The sequence below is a fragment of the Pleurodeles waltl genome, chromosome 2_1, assembly GCF_031143425.1.
Source record: "Pleurodeles waltl isolate 20211129_DDA chromosome 2_1, aPleWal1.hap1.20221129, whole genome shotgun sequence".
NCBI classification, from domain to species: domain Eukaryota; kingdom Metazoa; phylum Chordata; class Amphibia; order Caudata; family Salamandridae; genus Pleurodeles; species Pleurodeles waltl.
Window position 1 is genome coordinate 46,659,750 of NC_090438.1, and position 19,733 is coordinate 46,679,482.

Here is a 19,733-nt window from a genome sequence, read left to right on the forward strand (position 1 = left end):
GGGCAGTCAGGAGCGACCGCGGCAGGGGAGCCTTATGGGGGCAGTATGTAATGAACCCCGGTGGGAGTACCTGTGGGCGCTATGTTGATGAACTGCACCATTCAAGTGCTCTCCGCCCCTCGGCCGCTGCTATAGTCCTACTTCTATGTCTGTGGAGTGTCCCGGTCTTTGGTTTACAGCACGTGGCCACCTCGTGGCAGCTCCTTCTTCAGTTTAGGGTTCACCTTGAAGCGCCTCGGTGCCGGGGGGCAGCAGTGACTGCAGTTTAGGGATTAACTGGGAGAGGGCGGCCGAGCGGCTGGAGTCACGCACTAGTGCGGGTAATGGGTTACCCTGAGGGGTGAGGGTGCTCACTGGCGTAACAAAGGCCCCCGCAGCCCCCGCGGTGGTGGTGGGGGGGTGGGGGTCCTGGGGGCCTCCTCAGCACGGTGGCCTGAGAGCTCCTGGCAGAGTCCCTGAGAGGCCCCCCTCCGTGTAGTTTGCAGGGGGCCCCCCTTAAGTCTTGTTACGCCACTGGGGTGCTTGTTGGTCAGGCGGCTGCTCCTGTGGCCAGAGGGGTTTTTATCGCAGGTGTGGGGTCTTGTAGGGCCATTGGGGGCAGTGCTTAATTTGTAAATAAAAAGGTGCTGGTGCCCAAAGCCCTCGTGTTAAACATGCGGCTGCTGTAATTAAATGTGAGAGCCAGAGATCCTGAGGCAGCGTAATCCTGACCATCTCGGGCCTCTTCCATCCATTTACAGCTGCTCCCTGCCCCTTCAGCGCACTCTTGCAGCTTTCTGCCTTTGCGAAGCTTTTTCGTTTTTCTCTTCCCTCCGTCTTTCCTATAGGTGTCTTTTGCTCGCAGTAAATGCTTGAGGCAGAAGAATGAGCACCGGCCCTAAAAAATAAGTGCCGGTGCTCAGCACCGGAAACAACAAGCACAAATTAAGCACTGATTGGGGGTGGGGGGAATTCAATACCATGGCCCACTGCTGGCCGAGGCTGGGAGAAGAGTTTTTATAATTAGGAGAAATATTATAAATCGCTCTATGGGTGCGGCCCCATCATGCTGTGATCTGGGGGGTTGGGGGGCCGGGGGAAGCACGGGCACCCACCCACGCTATAGTCAGCCCTCGACCCCTCAAGGTCGCAATCAACGGACTACGGGGCTTTGGACATCAGTCCAATTAAATATTTATACAAAAAGCACATCTAAAGTGCCACGGAGGAGGAGCCGTCAGGCTTCGAGGCACAGTGCTCAAGTTTCTCAGGGCCACAGAAAAGGAAGGATTCATGACAGTCCTTTTCAGGGACTACGGCCACGGTCCGGTACACTGTACCTCACGGTCCGGTACACTGTACCTCACGGTCCGGTACGCCGTACCTCCATCAGGGACCGTCTTTAAATCATGAGCCCTCCCGCTTGACGCCCTCCTCACTTCTCGTCTTCGCACAGCCCTGTCGGGCCCGGCTTGGCCCCCAGATCTGCTTAGTGCACCCCCCCCCCCCCCCCCCCCCCCAGATCTGTAGGAATGTTTCCCTGGCCTCATACACATTTGCATCTCGTACTCAACATTTATGGCTGTGGTAATGTATAGTTCTTATGCAACCGTGTATTTGTATTGTAAAGTCCTCTATGCGAAGTCCGACTTATAGAAAACGCTGTAAATAAATGGCTGCTGATACCGGAGTCCTGATTTCACAAACGTTTACACAAGACCCTGAAACCGGAAGTACAAAGTAAACACCTGCACTGGACGAGCTACTTACGCGTGGATCTAGGGGACTTGTGACCTCCAGGGACATCTTAAGGATTTTGAGGCCCTGGGCCAAACGTATTTTGGGGCCCCCTCTCTGGAACAGCTTTGAATTTATGATCTAGTTTCAGCTCCTTGCCCAGGTCACTGACAGTGCACAGGTCACAGGTGCAGATTCTAAATGTGTTTATATCTAATATCCAGGGATAGTGACGTGTGTTTTTTAATATGTTAACACAGCAGCAGCTCACTAGTATAACTGCAAATAATCCAATTTCTCATATGCGAGGTCCTGTTTTGATCTAAAATAAACTATTTTAATGGATGTTGCATGATGCATGAACACAACCTTATTCTGCAAAATGTCTGTAACAGACTTTTAAACATCATTTATATTAAAAATAAAGTAAAGGAAAACGGTATTTAAGACAATCTGTTTAAGAATTATTCAAGGTAAACAGGGCAAGGCTCTGCAGCGCAGAGTTAGATCTATAAGGGCCCCCCGGAAGGCCCACTTTGCCCAGGCCTTAAATCGTCTCTGGTGAGCTCTGGCCTGGGGCCAGGAATGCTCCCATCCCATCCGCGCTCAATCCATACCGAGATGTACCTGGTACCGAGATGTACCTGGTATCGAGGCGCACCTGGTATCGAGGCGCACCTGGTACCGAGGCGCACCTGGTACCGAGGCGCACCTGGTACCGAGGCGCACCTGGCCACCCACGGCAGCCAAGAAGCGCTCCTTGGCTTAGGGAGCGCTTCGGGAGATGTGTCCAGTGAGAGAGCAGGGGTGACCCAGGTTTTGCCAACTTTCCCAGGCATTATATCCACAAAATAGCGTGTTTGGAGTTTGTGATAATTTTACACACATCACCCTCCGAGACCAAACCAATGTGCACCACGTACTCAGAGATTTGAGACTGGTGTTCAGGTTGAAATGGGAATCAGGACGGTCTGGCAATGACAACAGATTTCACTTTATTGTCAAAGAAGTGAGCAAAATCTTCTGATGTTAGGGTACGGTGGAGGCACGCCCCTACCCCCGGGGTGCTTTTAATGCTTTTTATAGTTCTTACATGTTAACGCTGTGAATTTTTCAAAAGCCCCTGAAAATAAAAAAAAAGCGGTACCGTTAGTAGAGTTAATTCCCTGCAGCGCTTGTGCAATCCGAGGCGCTAGAGACAGGAAATGAAATGCTGCTGGGCAGCGAGGCTAAGAAAAACGCCACTGACACCTCCCCAACCCCATCGCCCCACCTTTCACGCTGCCTGCAACAGGCATTGCAAACAGAATCCAGTCTTTGAGCATTCTGTTCTAGCGGAAGTACACAGTTCACAGCACTCCAGCTCACGCAAATCATGTATCCAGGGCCACTGGAATTATGCGATTCTGCGGCAGAGCGATTTTCGAACAATTATAGATTTGCCGCATTTGCCACATAATCCATTCCCTGCTGCATCATCAGCAGATTTTAACAAAAAATATTTCTAGCACAAACGGTTCAAAACTTACTAAAATGCAGAGACAGGTGTTGCCACACAGTAGAAAACCCTTTCAGAGCTGGACTGGTCACCTTTCTGTAGCTTATTGTTACATTTAGGTATTAAACTGGTACTAATGAGTTGGAACCAAGGCCCAGAGAGTTACCAAGTTTAAACATGACAAAGTAATGAAGTAATACTATCGTAACGTGCCGCATAATTTGCGTTCTCTTCCTACCTAATTTACAGCAACCCTGCCGCATAATGTTGCCCTCCCCTGCCGCATAATTCCAGTGGCCCTGCACGTAGGTAGCTCTCTTACCTGTTACCAATGAGGCTGCTGTGAGAGCAGTGTCAAGCCAGACCTAACATGTGCCTCCTGTACTCTACTAGAACCAGTGCTTTAAATGGGCAGGGGCTGTCCGGTACTGGGTACCTGCACTTCTGTCATTTCAAAGGGAGCAGGCCTGTGTTTCTCAGCACTGCTGTAATACATTTAATAGGAGAGTACCTGCACTTCTCAGGAACATCAGGCACTGAACAGCGAGTACGTGCACTTTTACAGTCTACGTGCATTTATATAGACCACCCACATTATAAATAAATTAAAGGGCTACGGTATTTAAAGCAATCTATGTAGAAACTCTCCAAGGTCTCCGGGGCAGGAGACTGCAGCACAGAGCGGGTCTATCAGGGGCCCCTGAAAGGCGGGGGCCCGGGGCCCCTTCGCACAGGCCTTGCAACCTCTCCAGCAAGTGGGTGAGAGCCTCAGGGTGGGGGTGTCTGAGGAATGAACTGCCAACCCGTGCCCCTCCCCCAATCCAACGTGAGGGCAGGAGGGTCGGAGAAAGGGGAGAAAGGGGAACACGGGGGAGAAGACGGGTAACGGAGCAGAAGAGGGGGAATGAGAAAGGAAATAGAAGGAGAGTCAATGGAGCACAGAAGGAGAAACGCAATAAACATAAATGAAGGGAAAGAACGGATGAGAGAAAGTAAAACAAGAATTAAAGACGCGCCAGGGACAAAGGGCGGAGGCAACGCTAGGGGGGGGGGGGGGGGGGGCGCTGGAAACGGAGAGCAAAAGAAAGGAGGGCAACGAGAGAAGAGGGTGGAGAAAAACGGAGAACGAAAGAGCGTAACAAAGGAGGAAGAAAGAAGAGCGGAGAACAAAGGGAGAGAAACGAGGAGAAGCGAACAAAGGGCGACAGAAAGAAAAAGTGAGCTAGAAAAAGAGTTAGAGAAGAAATAAAGACAAAAAGAAGAAACGAAGAGAGAGAGAGAGAGAGAGAAAACGAACGGCTGGCGAAGCGGAGCGAGTACATGGTTAAAATGCGGTGGTCGCGACATTCCTGGTGGGAACTCGGCAGCTGGAGTCAGAGAACAGAAAGGACGCTCCACACCAAGTCTTACCCCGAACGACCTGGAGTAAACCTCCCAATACACGAGATAAAGGACCCCGCCACACCCCCGGGATATCATACACTCAAAGCTGTTTTTTATTCCATCAAAAATCCACGCCCTACCCCCCCACCCCACAAACCCCCCAGTGTTATAGTTCCCCAGGGCGAGGGAGCCCCGGGGCAGTTGTGTAAATACACGTGGTATAATGTAGGCATATTTAAACACCGTCAGCAGCTTTTCATAGCAGGAGAGAAGGCACCCCAAGGGGGGAGGGACTCCCCTGCTGAAGGCACCTTCCCCGAGAAACTCGGGAGGTGGGCCCCCTTCTGGGAAATATCACACAAGCCAACATTTCACAGCTGGAGACTAAAAACTAGTCGGGAGAATGTGTTCCCATCGACTTAAACTGAAGCAGAGGCAATCTGTCTGAATCGGGTATGTTGTACCGTGACAGTCAAAAGAGAGCTCTAAACTCTGGCAAGCACAACCAGAGCTCTAAACTCTGGCAAACACAACCAGAGCTCGAAACTCTGGCAAACACAACCAGAGCTCGAAACTCTGGCAAACAAAACCAGAGCTCGAAACTCTGGCAAACAAAACCAGAGCTCTAAACTCTGGCAAGCACAACCAGAGCTCGGAACTCTGGCAAACACAACCAGAGCTCGAAACTCTGGCAAACACAACCAGAGCTCTAAACTCTGGCAAACAAAACCAGAGCTCGAAACTCTGGCAAACACAACCAGAGCTCGGAACTCTGCAAACCAAACCAGAGCTCGGAACTCTGGCAAACACAACCAGAGCTCGGAACTCTGGCAAACACAACCAGAGCTCGGAACTCTGGCAAACACAACCAGAGCTCGGAACTCTGGCAAACCAAACCAGAGCTCGAAACTCTGGCAAACACAACCAGAGCTCGAAACTCTGGCAAACACAACCAGAGCTCGAAACTCTGGCAAACACAACCAGAGCTCGAAACTCTGGCAAACCAAACCAGAGCTCTAAACTCTGGCAAACCAAACCAGAGCTCGAAACTCTGGCAAACCAAGCCAGAGCTCGGAACTCTGGCAAACCAAGCCAGAGCTCGAAACTCTGGCAAACCAAACCAGAGCTCGAAACTCTGGCAAACCAAACCAGAGCTCGAAACTCTGGCAAACCAAACCAGAGCTCGGAACTCTGGCAAACCAAGCCAGAGCTCGGAACTCTGGCAAACCAAACCAGAGCTCGAAACTCTGGCAAACCAAACCAGAGCTCGGAACTCTGGCAAACCAAACCAGAGCTCGGAACTCTGGCAAACCAAACCAGAGCTCGGAACTCTGGCAAACCAAACCAGAGCTCGGAACTCTGGCAAACCAAACCAGAGCTCGAAACTCTGGCAAGCACAACCAGAGCTCTAAACTCTGGCAAGCACAACCAGAGCTCTAAACTCTGGCAAACAAAACCAGAGCTCTAAACTCTGGCAAACAAAACCAGAGCTCTAAACTCTGGCAAACAAAACCAGGGCTCTAAACTCTGGCAAAACAAAACCAGGGCTCTAAACTCTGGCAAAACAAAACCAGGGCTCTAAACTCTGGCAAAACAAAACCAGGGTTCGAAACTATTGCAAAACAAAACCAGGGTTCGAAACTATTGCAAAACAAAACCAGGGTTCGAAACTATTGCAAAACAAAACCAGGGTTCGAAACTCTGGCAAACAAAAACAGAGTTCGAAACTCTGGCAAACAAAAACAGAGTTCGAAACTCTGGCAAACAAAAACAGAGTTCGAAACTCTGGCAAACAAAAACAGAGTTCGAAACTCTGGCAAACAAAAACAGAGTTCGAAACTCTGGCAAACAAAAACAGAGTTCGAAACTCTGGCAAACAAAAACAGAGTTCGAAACTCCATTTTTTTTGTATGTGCTATGAAAACTGCCCCAAATTAAATGTGGAGGGCTGTCACCCCCTCTCGACTCCCTGTCTGAGAATTGAGGGCTAGGCGTTGGGGCTCCGGATATCTATTTTCAAGCTCAAGCTACCTTGTTGCCATAAATTCATGAGTCAGTGTTGCACTGAATTAAATTCACGTCTGACAACTAGATGCTAGGAGGACATCAGTCTGGCTTTAGATCTGGGCACAGCACGGAGACAGCGGACTCCCTGGAGTCGTGGATGAAGGTAACACTGACAGTCGGGTCTCATCGACTTGTCTGCAGCCTTCTATACCACCGACCGGCCTTCTACTCCAGCTGAAAGAATCGGCATTGATGGCGCCATCTTGAATTGGTTTGAGTCCTACATGCCCAGAAGAACCCTCTGCACCGAAACACGTGGCTGGCCTTCAGCATGACAGTTTCCAAGACCACCCAGCATGAAGAAAGACTTAACGTCCCTTTCAGACCAGGACCCAAGTTATGGAGAAGGATGTTGACACCACACAACATGGGCATGCCTTCTTGTGACAAATGATCACACAACTGACAACTTCCACAAACTCTCATCAGTGGGTAGGAGTGGACAGACCAACACTCCGGGAAGTCTGGAGGCGGTCGACGCACCTGTGGGCTCCATTTCCAAAGCGACTAGAAGTCCAAAGCAGTACAGCGGGAAGAGGTTTATCCTAGGTAAAGGGATCAGGAGACCCTCAGGATTTTCACTAATTTTTAGCCCAATGCAACCTACACTTCCTGTCTCAACTCTCGCTCCTTCGAACAGATGAGGCCAAGATAATATTTCCATCATCGCACCTCATCAAAGACAACTTACTCTGGCTACATGTTTGATACAATCTTTGGTTTACAAATTATGATCAATATTTAGAAAATGTCTGAGCAGTATTTGTAAATATATGCGTACCAGAAAGGCCACCCTCACAGGGCTTCTGCCATTGATACCAGGAGCTACAGACTTTGTAAGCTTTACTAGAGCATTGGAACGCTCGAAGCTCCGATGAAGACCGTTGAGTAGCTCCGGCTTATAATGGCTGGTTTAAGACTTCTGCTCCAACATTCCAGTGTTTGTCTTCAAGTTTCTCTCTTTTTAATTTCAAACAGTCTGACCTCAGTTTGTGGAATGTTCTAATAGCCTTATAGCCCTTCTGCCTCAAACTATACCCGTTGCTGTTATAGTTCCTCTGCCTCATTATAGATCCTCGCTTGTGGCTCGGGCCTATAACTCAGATTCGGGGCCTTTAACAACCAGTATAACCCTCGAGAGCAGGCTCTAAGGCTACATTGGCTGCTTTCAACTTCTAGTCTCCGAAGCCAAAGCGGCGACTGCTGCTCTCGATCGTTGAGTAAACAGTAAGATTAAAGGTTCTTGATCAGTGGTGGTAAATTAACCAAACACATACAACTTTTGGCTCTTTAGACTGACACATCAGCGCAGTAGCAATAAAGGAGAGATTTTACCCAAACGAGTGCTTCTGGTAGGGCCTGCAACAACCTGTGTAACCGAAGGAGGCAAAGAACTGATGCAGGTTGGAAACATAAGGTAAGCCCTCACCCCAGGAGAAGAAGAGACGTAGAAGACTGGTTTTAGTGTTTACTGCATAAGCCGTGTCACTTCCCGAGTGATTCCCCGATGCTGCTATGGCAATATTCAGAAGTGAAAGACAACCCAAGAACAACCACAGGAAACTTGCAGAAGGTTGTCCGCCAGAATGCTCATTTTCAGATGAAAGTGGAATTAGCGAGTCCAGAAGGGCCAGTCAGGATCTTCGCACCAACAGATTGTTGGCTTCTGGGTGCTTTGTGAACATTAGCTTCCAAAAGAAGGCCTGAATCTCAGTTTGTAAGAAACAGACACAAAGAAATCAAGGGCATTGACTGATGACACTACCTTGAGGACACATCAGCAGGAAACCTCTTCCACTACTCATAGTCACTACAACAGGGCTTATAGAGTCCTTTTCACTTGATTTAACTCATGCTACTTCCTTTGCAGTCTTCTTGGTACTTCTGGGCCCGTCACCACAGTCCATACATTATTTGGGCAACATCTCATCAAAGCATTTCACCTGCCATTGTTTTCCTAGTTATGGGATGGAGAGGGTTCAGGATCTTCTTTGCTTAGGAGTTACAGCATCTGGACCACTAACTTAAATTCCTCCTTTATATATTGAGTCCCTGGATGTGTTTAGCCCTAAAGGAGAAGACACATTGCCTCCTCACAAGGAGTAAGATCGTGCTATAGACATACAACTGTTGGCCAGTGTTCCTCTTGGAAGGATCTATCCTCTCGGAGTCAGTCAAACATGCTGCCATCCTGAAGAAATATTTAGAGGAGATCATCTAGAAGGGATTCATCAATTATTCCACTTCACCTGCCAGCGCACCCGTCTTCTTCGTACCGAAACCCAACAAGGAGTACCGTTCCAGCATGGATTATCGGGAGTTGAACACAATCACCAAAAGGAGTCATTACGCACTCCCCTTAATCTCTGTCCTTTTGGATCAGATAAAAACAGCCAAAGTGTTTCCAAAGTTAGATCTCAGAGGTCCATGGAATCTCATAAGAACAGGTGCAGAAGGCTAGTTGAAGACAGGCTTGAACACTCCTTAAGGCCACTTTGAATGAGTTCTAATGGTTTTTAGATTATTCAATGCCCTTGCTGTGTTTCAACATCTGATCAAATACATCTTCCGAGATCTATCAGGTACATAATTCATGTGAATCCTGCCAACGTTTCTATAGTGAAAGAATGGCCCACGCCAACAATTGTGAAAGATACGTTTTCTGGGTTTTGCAAGTGGCTATCGAAGTTGAAAAAGAAGATGAGGTAGAACATTTTCTGAACAATTTCAAAAGGAAGGAAAAAAACAGATCATCAAGACCAACCCTAGGAGCGGATTTGCATTGGCCTCTTATTTCATCAAGATCGCCTCTCCGTACCCTGCTCAGAATCCCCTGAAAATCTGCAGTTGTGTTGTACTTCAACACCATTAGGGCATGTTGAAATCAGAAGATGTTGAGAGTTAATAGGCGGTCACCTAGAGCGACTCAACCTCATACAGAAACCAGAAAAATAAACTTCTAAAGAGTGTGCTCAAAGACAAGCTCAAATCAATCTTACGTGTCTCTTGCAATCTCTTCCAACACTCCATCGTCCTCGGGATAACACATGTATGGATGTTATCACCGAATGCCCCATCCTCACATGGTTCTGTTGGCAGTAGTGAATTATTTCACGAAGGCAGTTCACTTCATACCACTTACCAAAATACCTAGAGTTAGCTATGAGTTTTCACAGAGAAATTGTTAGTTTCCGTGGTCTACCCGAAGTCATCTTAATGGACAACGGTGCACAGTTTGTTGCTACACTTGGGAATTAACTAACATAACACTTGAGTACAGCAAAACATAAATCCACAACTTATCGTCCACGATGTATGGACAGATCAAGAGACTTGAGAACAGTATATTACGGGTTTCTTATTCGACAACCAGAAAGATTAGGTTCTGTAGATTCAGATACCTGAGTTCACCTACAACCATTCTCTGCACAACTATTTGGGGCATTCACTATTTTAATTTTTTATGCCTTCCATCCAAGGCTAGGGACAGCTAGTTTAGTACCATCAAGTGTCCATTTGGGGCAGACGTTACCACAGTATGGGCCAGATGTAGCAAAGGGTTTTTCCCATTCTGTGTCAATGGGAAAATGTGTTCGTACATATGGCCCTACATTCCCTCCATTCAGAAGACAGCAGTGCAACGCCTCACCGAAGCTAAAGGATCACACAAAACGTTTGCGTCTTGTCGAAGAGATCCACATCTTTCTCATCATGGACATGACTCAGTACGGCTCGCTACCCAATCTGTCCATTCTAGGGCTGCATCATTAATTTACTCTGCACTTTGTTGGACCATTTCAATTGAAGGATCAGCAGGGACTTGAGCAGTGGGGCTGACTCTCCATTCCCATTTGGGAGCGCGTTATGGTACAAGTGTCGCGTACTATGTAGGTTAAGGTGATCCCCTTGGTAGCTTAATCTACTCCTCCTGTGCGGGCGCACGACACACCAGAGTAGGAGGTGGAAAGTATACTTGACCCTGGTACTTAATAGCGTGGAAGGTCTATGATGCTTCCGAGCACTCCTGGGAACCTGCCTCCTTTGTACTTGGTCTGCTTTTCTGGAGGGATTTTCATAACCAATTCCCCAGGAAGCCCTTTAGATATCTGCATGGTCACGGAGCCCCAAGTATGGCTCTGGGACCCTGGTTCCAGCACCGAGCCCCCTGTTGATGGACCTCTACACAGCCTCGCAGGGTCAGAGAACCCCCAGTGTGGCCATCTATGCCTGAACATGTGGCATTGCATTTTACTAATCATTTCCAAGTTTGTTTTTTAACCTGATGAAGACCACTAAAGCCTTACTATTGTACATTTCTGCTGAAACATGTCAGCAATAAGTAGCATGGTTCTGAAGTTGGCACAGTGAGGAATTTAGAATCTGGTAGAATCAGCTCCTGTAGTATTAACTGCATCTATTTTCCAATCTCCCCAACTTCCCTCCCACAAGAAGATCTCGGCACCTGCTCAGTAACGACTAGCTGCAAGCTTCACTTATGTCACGTGTTCCCGCTTCCATTCACTTGTATTTGGGGGGGGGGGGGGGGGGCTGTGTAACTGTAAAATGTATGGCTGGTAGCATTGGACGCTCCAAACTGATCAAGGGCAAAGCTCTGGTCTGTGAAAATGGCAACGGCCTTCCTTATTTGGAATGTTTGTTGGGAATTTTGCATTAAACACGTTAGACCACTGTGCACCATCCCGAGTGTTGTGTTTTCGTTTACAGCTCTCTGCACAATTCCATGGGGTCAGAGAACCCTAAGTGCAACTCCTGGACACTTCTGGCACCTGGCCTACTGCTGACACACATCTGCAGAGTCCCACAGGGTCACAAAAACTAGGACACTTCTGCAATCCAGCCCACTAGTAATTGACTCCTGCTTCACCCAGGAAGGGGGGGTTGAGGAGGGGCAGAACCACAACTGAGTCTCTGGGACACTTATGGCACCGAGGCTACCGGTGATGGACTTCTCTGCAGTGTCACAGAAGCCCAAGTGTGGACTTGGGACACTTCTTGGAGCAAGCCCGCTGGTGATACACCTCGGTACAGGCCCGCAGAGTGACAGTGCCCCAGGTGTGGCTCCGGGATACTTCCGGCACCCAGTCAACTGGTGATGGACCTTCTGCAAGGTCATGGAAGGCCAAGTGTAGCTCTGGGACACTTCCGGCACCCAGTCAGCTGGTGATGGACCTTTCTGCAGGTTTATGGAAGGCCAAGTGTGGACTTGGGACACTTCTTGGAGCAAGTCCACTGGTGATACACCTCGGTACAGGCCCGCAGAGTGACAGTGCCCCAGGTGTGGCTCCGGGATACTTCCGGCACCCAGTCAACTGGTGATGGACCTTCTGCAAGGTCATGGAAGGCCAAGTGTGGCTCTGGGACACTTCCGGCACCCAGTCAGCTGATGATGGACGTTTCTGCAGGTTTATGGAAGGCCAAGTGTGGATCTGGGACACTTCTGGCACAAACCCGCTAGTGATGGACCTCTAGATCACTCCGGAGGGTCATGGTGCCCCAAGTATGAATCCAGGACACTTCTGGAACCCAGTCCACCGGTGATGGACCTCTCCACAACACCATCACGGACAGAAGCTAGTGAATACCTAGAAAGCCTAAGGTGGTGGGTTCCACAAAGGTGTATAAGCAAGTGTTGGCAATGGTGGCATTTGCTTGCCCGGCAACAACCAGTCAGCTCATCTGGTGTTGGGTGGATGGTCTTGGCTAGCCATCCTCTGATCCCTAGTGACATGCTGATTTCCTTTCTTGGTACTTGTGTTAGCATCTCTGGAGACCCTAGACTCCTGTAGGTCTTGTAGAACATCAGACTTAGACCTTCGTTACAAGCAGAACATCAGACTTAGACCCTCCTTACAAGCGACCCATTTAAGTGCTGTTATCATACATATCGCAATCATGAGCTTTGTTAAACCTGCTGATATTTATCAGGGGACAATGCCCAGTATTTAGCAGAACATGATGATCCAGGTACAGTAAACAGCAGAATCCTGATGTTATTCCCAAAACAACGTATAATTTGGTGATATTTATCGCACCGATAAATTCTGCCTCAGCGGAGTATATTCTTATCAGGTGTGATTACTATCACACAAGAGGTCACCTTCACTTGTACGCCCCCCTGCATCAATACTGAGCACCCCCTTCTCAAGCTTACCTGTCCTTGCAAGGCCACCCCACCAATCCTGTAGCCACCTGTAAGGACACCCGTACCTGAAGCCACCCGCACTTACCGAGCTTTTCTAGTGCAATATAGAACCCACCTCTACCTGCCCTGCACACCTGGGTCTCTGCTGACACCACCCATCCCAAGCTCACCTGTACCTGCCCTGCACACCTGGGTCACTGCTGACACCACCCATTCCAAGCTCACCTGTAACCTGCCCAACATACCTGGGTCACTGCTGACACCACCCATTCCAAGCTCACCTGTACCTGCCCTGCACACCTAGGTCACTGCTGACAACACCCATCCCAAGCTCCCCTGTACCTGCCCTGCACACCTGGGTCACTGCTGACACCACCCGTTCCAAGCTCACCTGTAACCTGCCCAACATACCTGGGTCACTGCTGACACCACTCATTCCAAGCTCACCTGTACCTGCCCTGCACACCTAGGTCACTGCTGACAACACCCATCCCAAGCTCACCTGCCCTGCACACCTGGGTCACTGCTGACACCACCCATCCCAAGCTCACCTGTACCTGCCCTGCAACACCTGGGTCACTGCTGACACTACCCATTCCAAGCTCACCTGTACCTGCCCTGCACACCTGGGTCACTGCTAACACCACCCATTCCAAGCTCACCTGTACCTGCCCTGCACACCTGGGTCACTGCTGACACAACCCATCCCAAGCTCACCTGTACCTGCCCTGCACACCTCAGTCACTGCTGACACCACCCATTCCAAGATCACCTGTAACCTGCCCTGCACACCTGGGTCACTGCTGACACCGCCAATCTAAAGCTCACCTGTACCTGCCCTGCACACCTCAGTCACTGCTGACACCACCCATCCCAAGCTCACCTGTACCTGCCCTGCACACCTGGGTCACTGCTGACACAACCCATCCCAAGCTCACCTGTACCTGCCCTGCACACCTGGGTCACTGCTCACACAACCCATCCCAAGCTCACCTGTCCTGCCCTGCACACCTCAGTCACTGTCACCTGTACCTGTGCTGCACACCTGGGGCACTGCTGACGCCTCCCTTCCCAAGCTCACCTGTCCTGCTCACCTGTCCTGCACACCTGGGGCACGACTGACACCAGCCATCCCAAGCTCACCTGTACCTGCCCTGCACACCTCAGTCACTGTCACCTGCCCTGCACTGCACACCTGGGTCAGTACGGACACCTCCCATCTCAAGCTCACCTGGGTCAGTACTGACACCTCCCTTCCCAAGCTCACCTGTACCTGCACTGCACACCTGGGTCACTGTTGACACCACCCATCCCAAGCTCACCTGTACCTGCACACCTGGATCACTGCTGACACCACCCATTCCAAGCTCACCTGTACCTGCCCTGCACACCTGGATCACTGCTGACACCACCCATCCCAAGCTCACCTGTACCTGCCCTGCACACCTGGGTCACTGCTGACACCACCCATCCCAAGCTCACCTGCCCTGCACACCTGGGTCACTGCTGACACCACCCATCCCAAGCTCACCTGTACTTGCAAGACTGCCCCCCTCCTCCCCAGTCCTGATAACACCTGTTAGGACACCCATACTCGAACCCACCAACACTTACTCAGTTCACCTGGGTCAGTACTGACACCACCCATCCTAAGCCCCCTGTACCTGCCTGCACATCTGGGTCAGTACTGACACCACCCATCCTAAGCCCCCTGTACCTGCCTGCACACCTGGGTCACTACTGACACCACCCATCCTAAGCCCCCTGTACCTGCCTGCACACCTGGGTGAACTATGAGCCCACCTGTGACAGGCTAGCCTGCGAGAAGCTGCCTGCGGCAGGACCGGCCCCACCTGCGTAGCCAGGAGTGACCTGTGTGGGGTCTAGAAACGCCAGAACGAGCCCACCCGCAGCTGTCCGGCCCAAGCCGTGTCCGTGCAGTGCCCCCCGCCAGAGCCCACTTGTGTCAGCACCCCAAGGGCCAAGGCCAGCGCCCCACCCACACCCCTCACTTTTCCAGCAAGCTTCAAGTTTACAGCTACATGTCCTGGAGCGGACCCCCGCCCTAAAGTTGCAGAGACTTGTATAGCGCTGCGCAGCAATGAGCACGGACTCTCAGCGCTTCAACCCCAAATATACAGATGTTAAAAGTCATTACATAGGAATTTAGAGAGCGACACTGGCTGCCAGTTAGGGGCTGGTTGCAACAGTGGAGGAGGGGAGGGGGTAAACTGTGGAGGAGTGGGGGGTGTTGGGGACAAGGGGGCGCAGCTCGCCCCTTGCCACCCCCCATTATCAACTCAAGTCAAGTACCGCTCACGGCACTTGAATAAAATCCTTTGGGAAGTTGTAAACAGGTTTGTTTGAGCCCCAGAACCGCACAAAGTACATTTCAAGAAAACAACGCAGTCAGGGCCCCGGACCGAACCTCCTGCTGGAGGGGGGTCTCAGTGCAAGACGCGAAGCTGTCTCCAGAGATCTGGAGTGCGCTCTGGGCATTAAATAGAGTCTTGGAAAAGAACAGGACCCCCGGGGGGGGACTGACCTACCTGACCCTCCGGCTCCCCTCTCTCCACAGGGTGCTGCTGTCTCCTCTCAGGACTCTCACCAGCAGCTCTCATCTGCCTCCCTCCGAGGCGTGGGGAGAGAGCAGAGGAGGTGCGGCTGGGACGGAGAGCGCCACCTTCTGGGCATCACCTGCCTGTGCACCCCACAGATCATGCACAGGAGACTGAGGTCTCTCGCACTTACTCCAGACTGAGTGCTGCCTCCCTCCAAGACGTGGGGAGACAGCAGAGGAGGTGCGGCTGGGACGGAGAGCGCCACCTTCTGGGCATCACCTGCCTGTGCACCCCACAGGAGACTGAGGTCACTCACACCTATTCCAGACTGAGCGCTGCTTCCCTCCAAGGCGTGGGGAGACAGCAGAGGAGGTGCGGCTGGGACGGAGAGCGCCACCTTCTGGGCATCACCTGCCTGTGCACCCCACAGATCATGCACAGGAGACTGAGGTCTCTCGCACTTACTCCAGACTGAGTGCTGCTTCCCTCCAAGGCGTGGGGAGACAGCAGAGGAGGTGCGGCTGGGGCGGCGAGCGCCACCTTCTGGGCATCACCTGCCTGTGCACCACACAGGAGACTGAGGTCACTCACACCTATTCCAGACTGAGCGCTGCCTCCCTCCGAGGCGCGGGGAGAGAGCAGTGGAGGTGCGGCTGGGACGGAGAGCGCCACCTTCTGGGCATCACCTGCCTGTGCACCCCACAGGAGACTGAGGTCACTCACACCTACTCCAGACTGAGTGCTGCCTCCCTCCGAGGCGTGGGGAGAGAGCACGGAGGTGCGGCTGGGACGGAGAGCGCCACCTTCTGGGCATCACCTGCCTGTGCACCCCACAGGAGACTGAGGTCACTCACACCTACTCCAGACTGAGTGCTGCCTCCCTCCGAGGCGTGGGGAGAGAGCACGGAGGTGCGGCTGGGACGGAGAGCGCCACCTTCTGGGCATCACCTGCCTGTGCACCCCACAGGAGACTGAGGTCACTCACACCTACTCCAGACTGAGTGCTGCCTCCCTCCGAGGCGTGGGGAGAGAGCACGGAGGTGCGGCTGGGACGGAGAGCGCCACCTTCTGGGCATCACCTGCCTGTGCACCCCACAGGAGACTGAGGTCACTCACACCTACTCCAGACTGAGTGCTGCCTCCCTCCGAGGCGTGGGGAGAGAGCACGGAGGTGCGGCTGGGACGGAGAGCGCCACCTTCTGGGCATCACCTGCCTGTGCACCCCACAGGAGACTGAGGTCACTCACACCTACTCCAGACTGAGTGCTGCCTCCCTCCGAGGCGTGGGGAGACAGCAGAGGAGGTGCGGCTGGGACGGAGAGCGCCACCTTCTGGGCATCACCTGCCTGTGCACCCCACAGATCATGCACAGGAGACTGAGGTCTCTCGCACTTACTCCAGACTGAGTGCTGCCTCCCTCCGAGGTGTGGGGAGAGAGCAGAGGAGGTGCGGCTGGGACGGAGAGCGCCACCTTCTGGGCATCACCTGCCTGTGCACCACACAGATCATGCACAGGAGACTGAGGTCACTCACACCTATTCCAGACTGAGCGCTGCTTCCCTCCAAGGCGTGGGGAGACAGCAGAGGAGGTGCGGCTGGGGCGGCGAGCGCCACCTTCTGGGCATCACCTGCCTGTGCACCACACAGGAGACTGAGGTCACTCACACCTACTCCAGACTGAGTGCTGCCTCCCTCCGAGGCGTGGGGAGAGAGCACGGAGGTGCGGCTGGGACGGAGAGCGCCACCTTCTGGGCATCACCTGCCTGTGCACCCCACAGGAGACTGAGGTCACTCACACCTACTCCAGACTGAGTGCTGCCTCCCTCCGAGGCGTGGGGAGACAGCAGAGGAGGTGCGGCTGGGACGGAGAGCGCCACCTTCTGGGCATCACCTGCCTGTGCACCCCACAGATCATGCACAGGAGACTGAGGTCTCTCGCACTTACTCCAGACTGAGTGCTGCCTCCCTCCGAGGTGTGGGGAGAGAGCAGAGGAGGTGCGGCTGGGACGGAGAGCGCCACCTTCTGGGCATCACCTGCCTGTGCACCACACAGATCATGCACAGGAGACTGAGGTCACTCACACCTATTCCAGACTGAGCGCTGCTTCCCTCCAAGGCGTGGGGAGACAGCAGAGGAGGTGCGGCTGGGGCGGCGAGCGCCACCTTCTGGGCATCACCTGCCTGTGCACCACACAGGAGACTGAGGTCACTCACACCTATTCCAGACTGAGCGCTGCCTCCCTCCGAGGCGCGGGGAGAGAGCAGTGGAGGTGCGGCTGGGGCGGAGAGCGCCACCTTCTGGGCATCACCACCCTCTGCACCCCACAGATCATGCACAGGAGACTGAGGTCTCTCACACTTACTCCAGACTGAGCACTGAGGGCTGCCAGCTCTCTGTGGGGTAGGAGGCAATCACTGCTACAAGGGGGAACATGCCCGGCAGCAGGGCGCCACCTTGTGGACATCACCTGTCTGTACAGCCTGAATCAGGCACTGACTGCACTCTCCCTACCTGCTCCGGCTCAGCCGTGATTGGTTCCTGCTCTTTCGGAGGATGGCAGCACCTCTGCAGGCGCCGGGAAGCAGAGCGCCACCTTGTGGACATCCTCCGCCTCTGCACCCTGAGATCAAGCCAGGGAGTCCTGTGAGAGCTCCCAGGAATGTACTCTAGGATCAGCAGCGAGTGATGATGACTGTGCGCTGGTGCCAGAGGGAGGTGCGTGCTGGGGACTATAGCGCCACCTTCTAAGCGCCCCCATGCCTGAAGCCACACGTGCAACGCACCAGTAGCGGGCAAGGATGCCATGGTCCCGGGTGCAAGCAAGGGAAACGCCCCCTGTGGTTGCGGTACAAAGCTGCCAAGTTTCCCAAGTCCATGAGTGATGTGCTTCTCCAGTCCATTTTTTCCCCTTTGAATTCTGGGACTTGTAGTCCTGTTTTATGATAAAATAAACAAGCCTACAATTACAATAATTAATAAAAAGCTGGGCTGGAGCAGCACATCAGCATGGACCTGGGGAACTTGATAGTAAAGAGTAGGACGAGGAGGACCCCATGAGGGGTGTGCACACAGACAGAAACGCACACACAATCTCCCCTCTCTCTGTTTTGAAAGTCTTCAAAGTTGTTGGTTATTTAACCAAATATGCAGTTTTCTCACACTTAAATACTCTTATCACTCTGTGTTCCTCTCGTTTTTCAATTTACCCCAGTGGACCACACAGCAACTGGAGGCTCCATTGAGATCATTAAGACTGCATCCCTCAGCATCAGGACCACTCCATAGAAGTCAATGGTGACTATCCTATAAAGTTTGGAACTTGCTTCTAGGACTCTCTGGTGGCCGGGTAACTGTCATAAATTTACTTATTAGATGCCTAGACTTCTATCCTGGTGGATTTCGTTGCCCAACTCGGGTCGGAGTCACCGAACTAGGAGTAGCAAACGTTTTCCAAAGTTTGTAAAATTTTGAGTTGCTAATGCTTGTTGGCGTTTGATGTTAATATTTTTAAATGCTTTAAAAATTCATAGCTCCGGGACCCTGCAGTGGATTTCAGTCATGAAGGACTTTAAAAATTCACAAAAATATGTCCAATTTTTATAAACTGTTGGGTCTCTTTCTTGTTTGGCGACTTTATTTCATTGTTTGGTGCTGTTAAATGCTTTACACAATATTCATTTTTGCTGATCCTTACTGCTCTCTGCCATAGCTATCAAAGGGTTCAGCTGAGGGTTGAGCAAATAACTCTGACTGGACCCAAAAAGATAAATGCGAGTGTACTGCACGATAAGCCCCAGTTTTACTATATAGTACACCCATTTTCTTACACTGGTGGCAGGGGTGGGATCCAGAACTTGTATTTGGCTGCATCCAACAATCAATAAGTTGTTACTAACAGAAAGTGTACATTTTCTAGAGTCTAGCAAACTGTTTCTAGAGATTGCCAAAACTTCTGTAGGTTCTAGGTATACATTTTTCTCAAGGCCAAAGAGAGGCAAGTTCTTTTTAAGTAGGTACTTTTGCAACTTTAAAGATGGAGAACAGGGCAGTTGGCCTGGCTAACCTGTCCAAACTTAAAATTAACGATTTAAAAAGTATGTGCAGGAGGAGAGGAATTAACCTAAACCTATCTGCCAAGGACGAGTGGGAGAAAGCTCTGGAGTGAGAGTAGCTTTACTCCAACAGAGGGCCCAAGGACTGGGAGGTTTACCTCAAGCTCCTGGAGCTCAAGGAGAAAAAGATGGAGATTCAATTGAGAATGTTGGCCCTTGACCAGGAAAGAGTCAGGCTGGGATTTGGAGAGATTGCTTACACTCAAAGATGAGGTAGCAGAATCCTACCCCC

The 19,733-nt window shown here is 51.5% G+C and overlaps 1 protein-coding gene across 2 annotated transcripts in view; it reads right to left on the reverse strand.

Annotated features, from left to right (window-relative positions):
• Window positions 1–19,003, reverse strand: part of GDPD2 (glycerophosphodiester phosphodiesterase domain containing 2) — a 358,729-nt gene extending 339,726 nt beyond the window's left edge. For both annotated transcript variants that reach the window (XM_069209649.1, XM_069209631.1), the window contains exon 1: window positions 15,377–19,003. The gene's annotated coding sequence lies outside the window, so the exon portion shown is untranslated. The remainder of the gene's footprint in view (window positions 1–15,376) is intronic.
• Window positions 19,004–19,733: the final 730 nt, after the last annotated feature.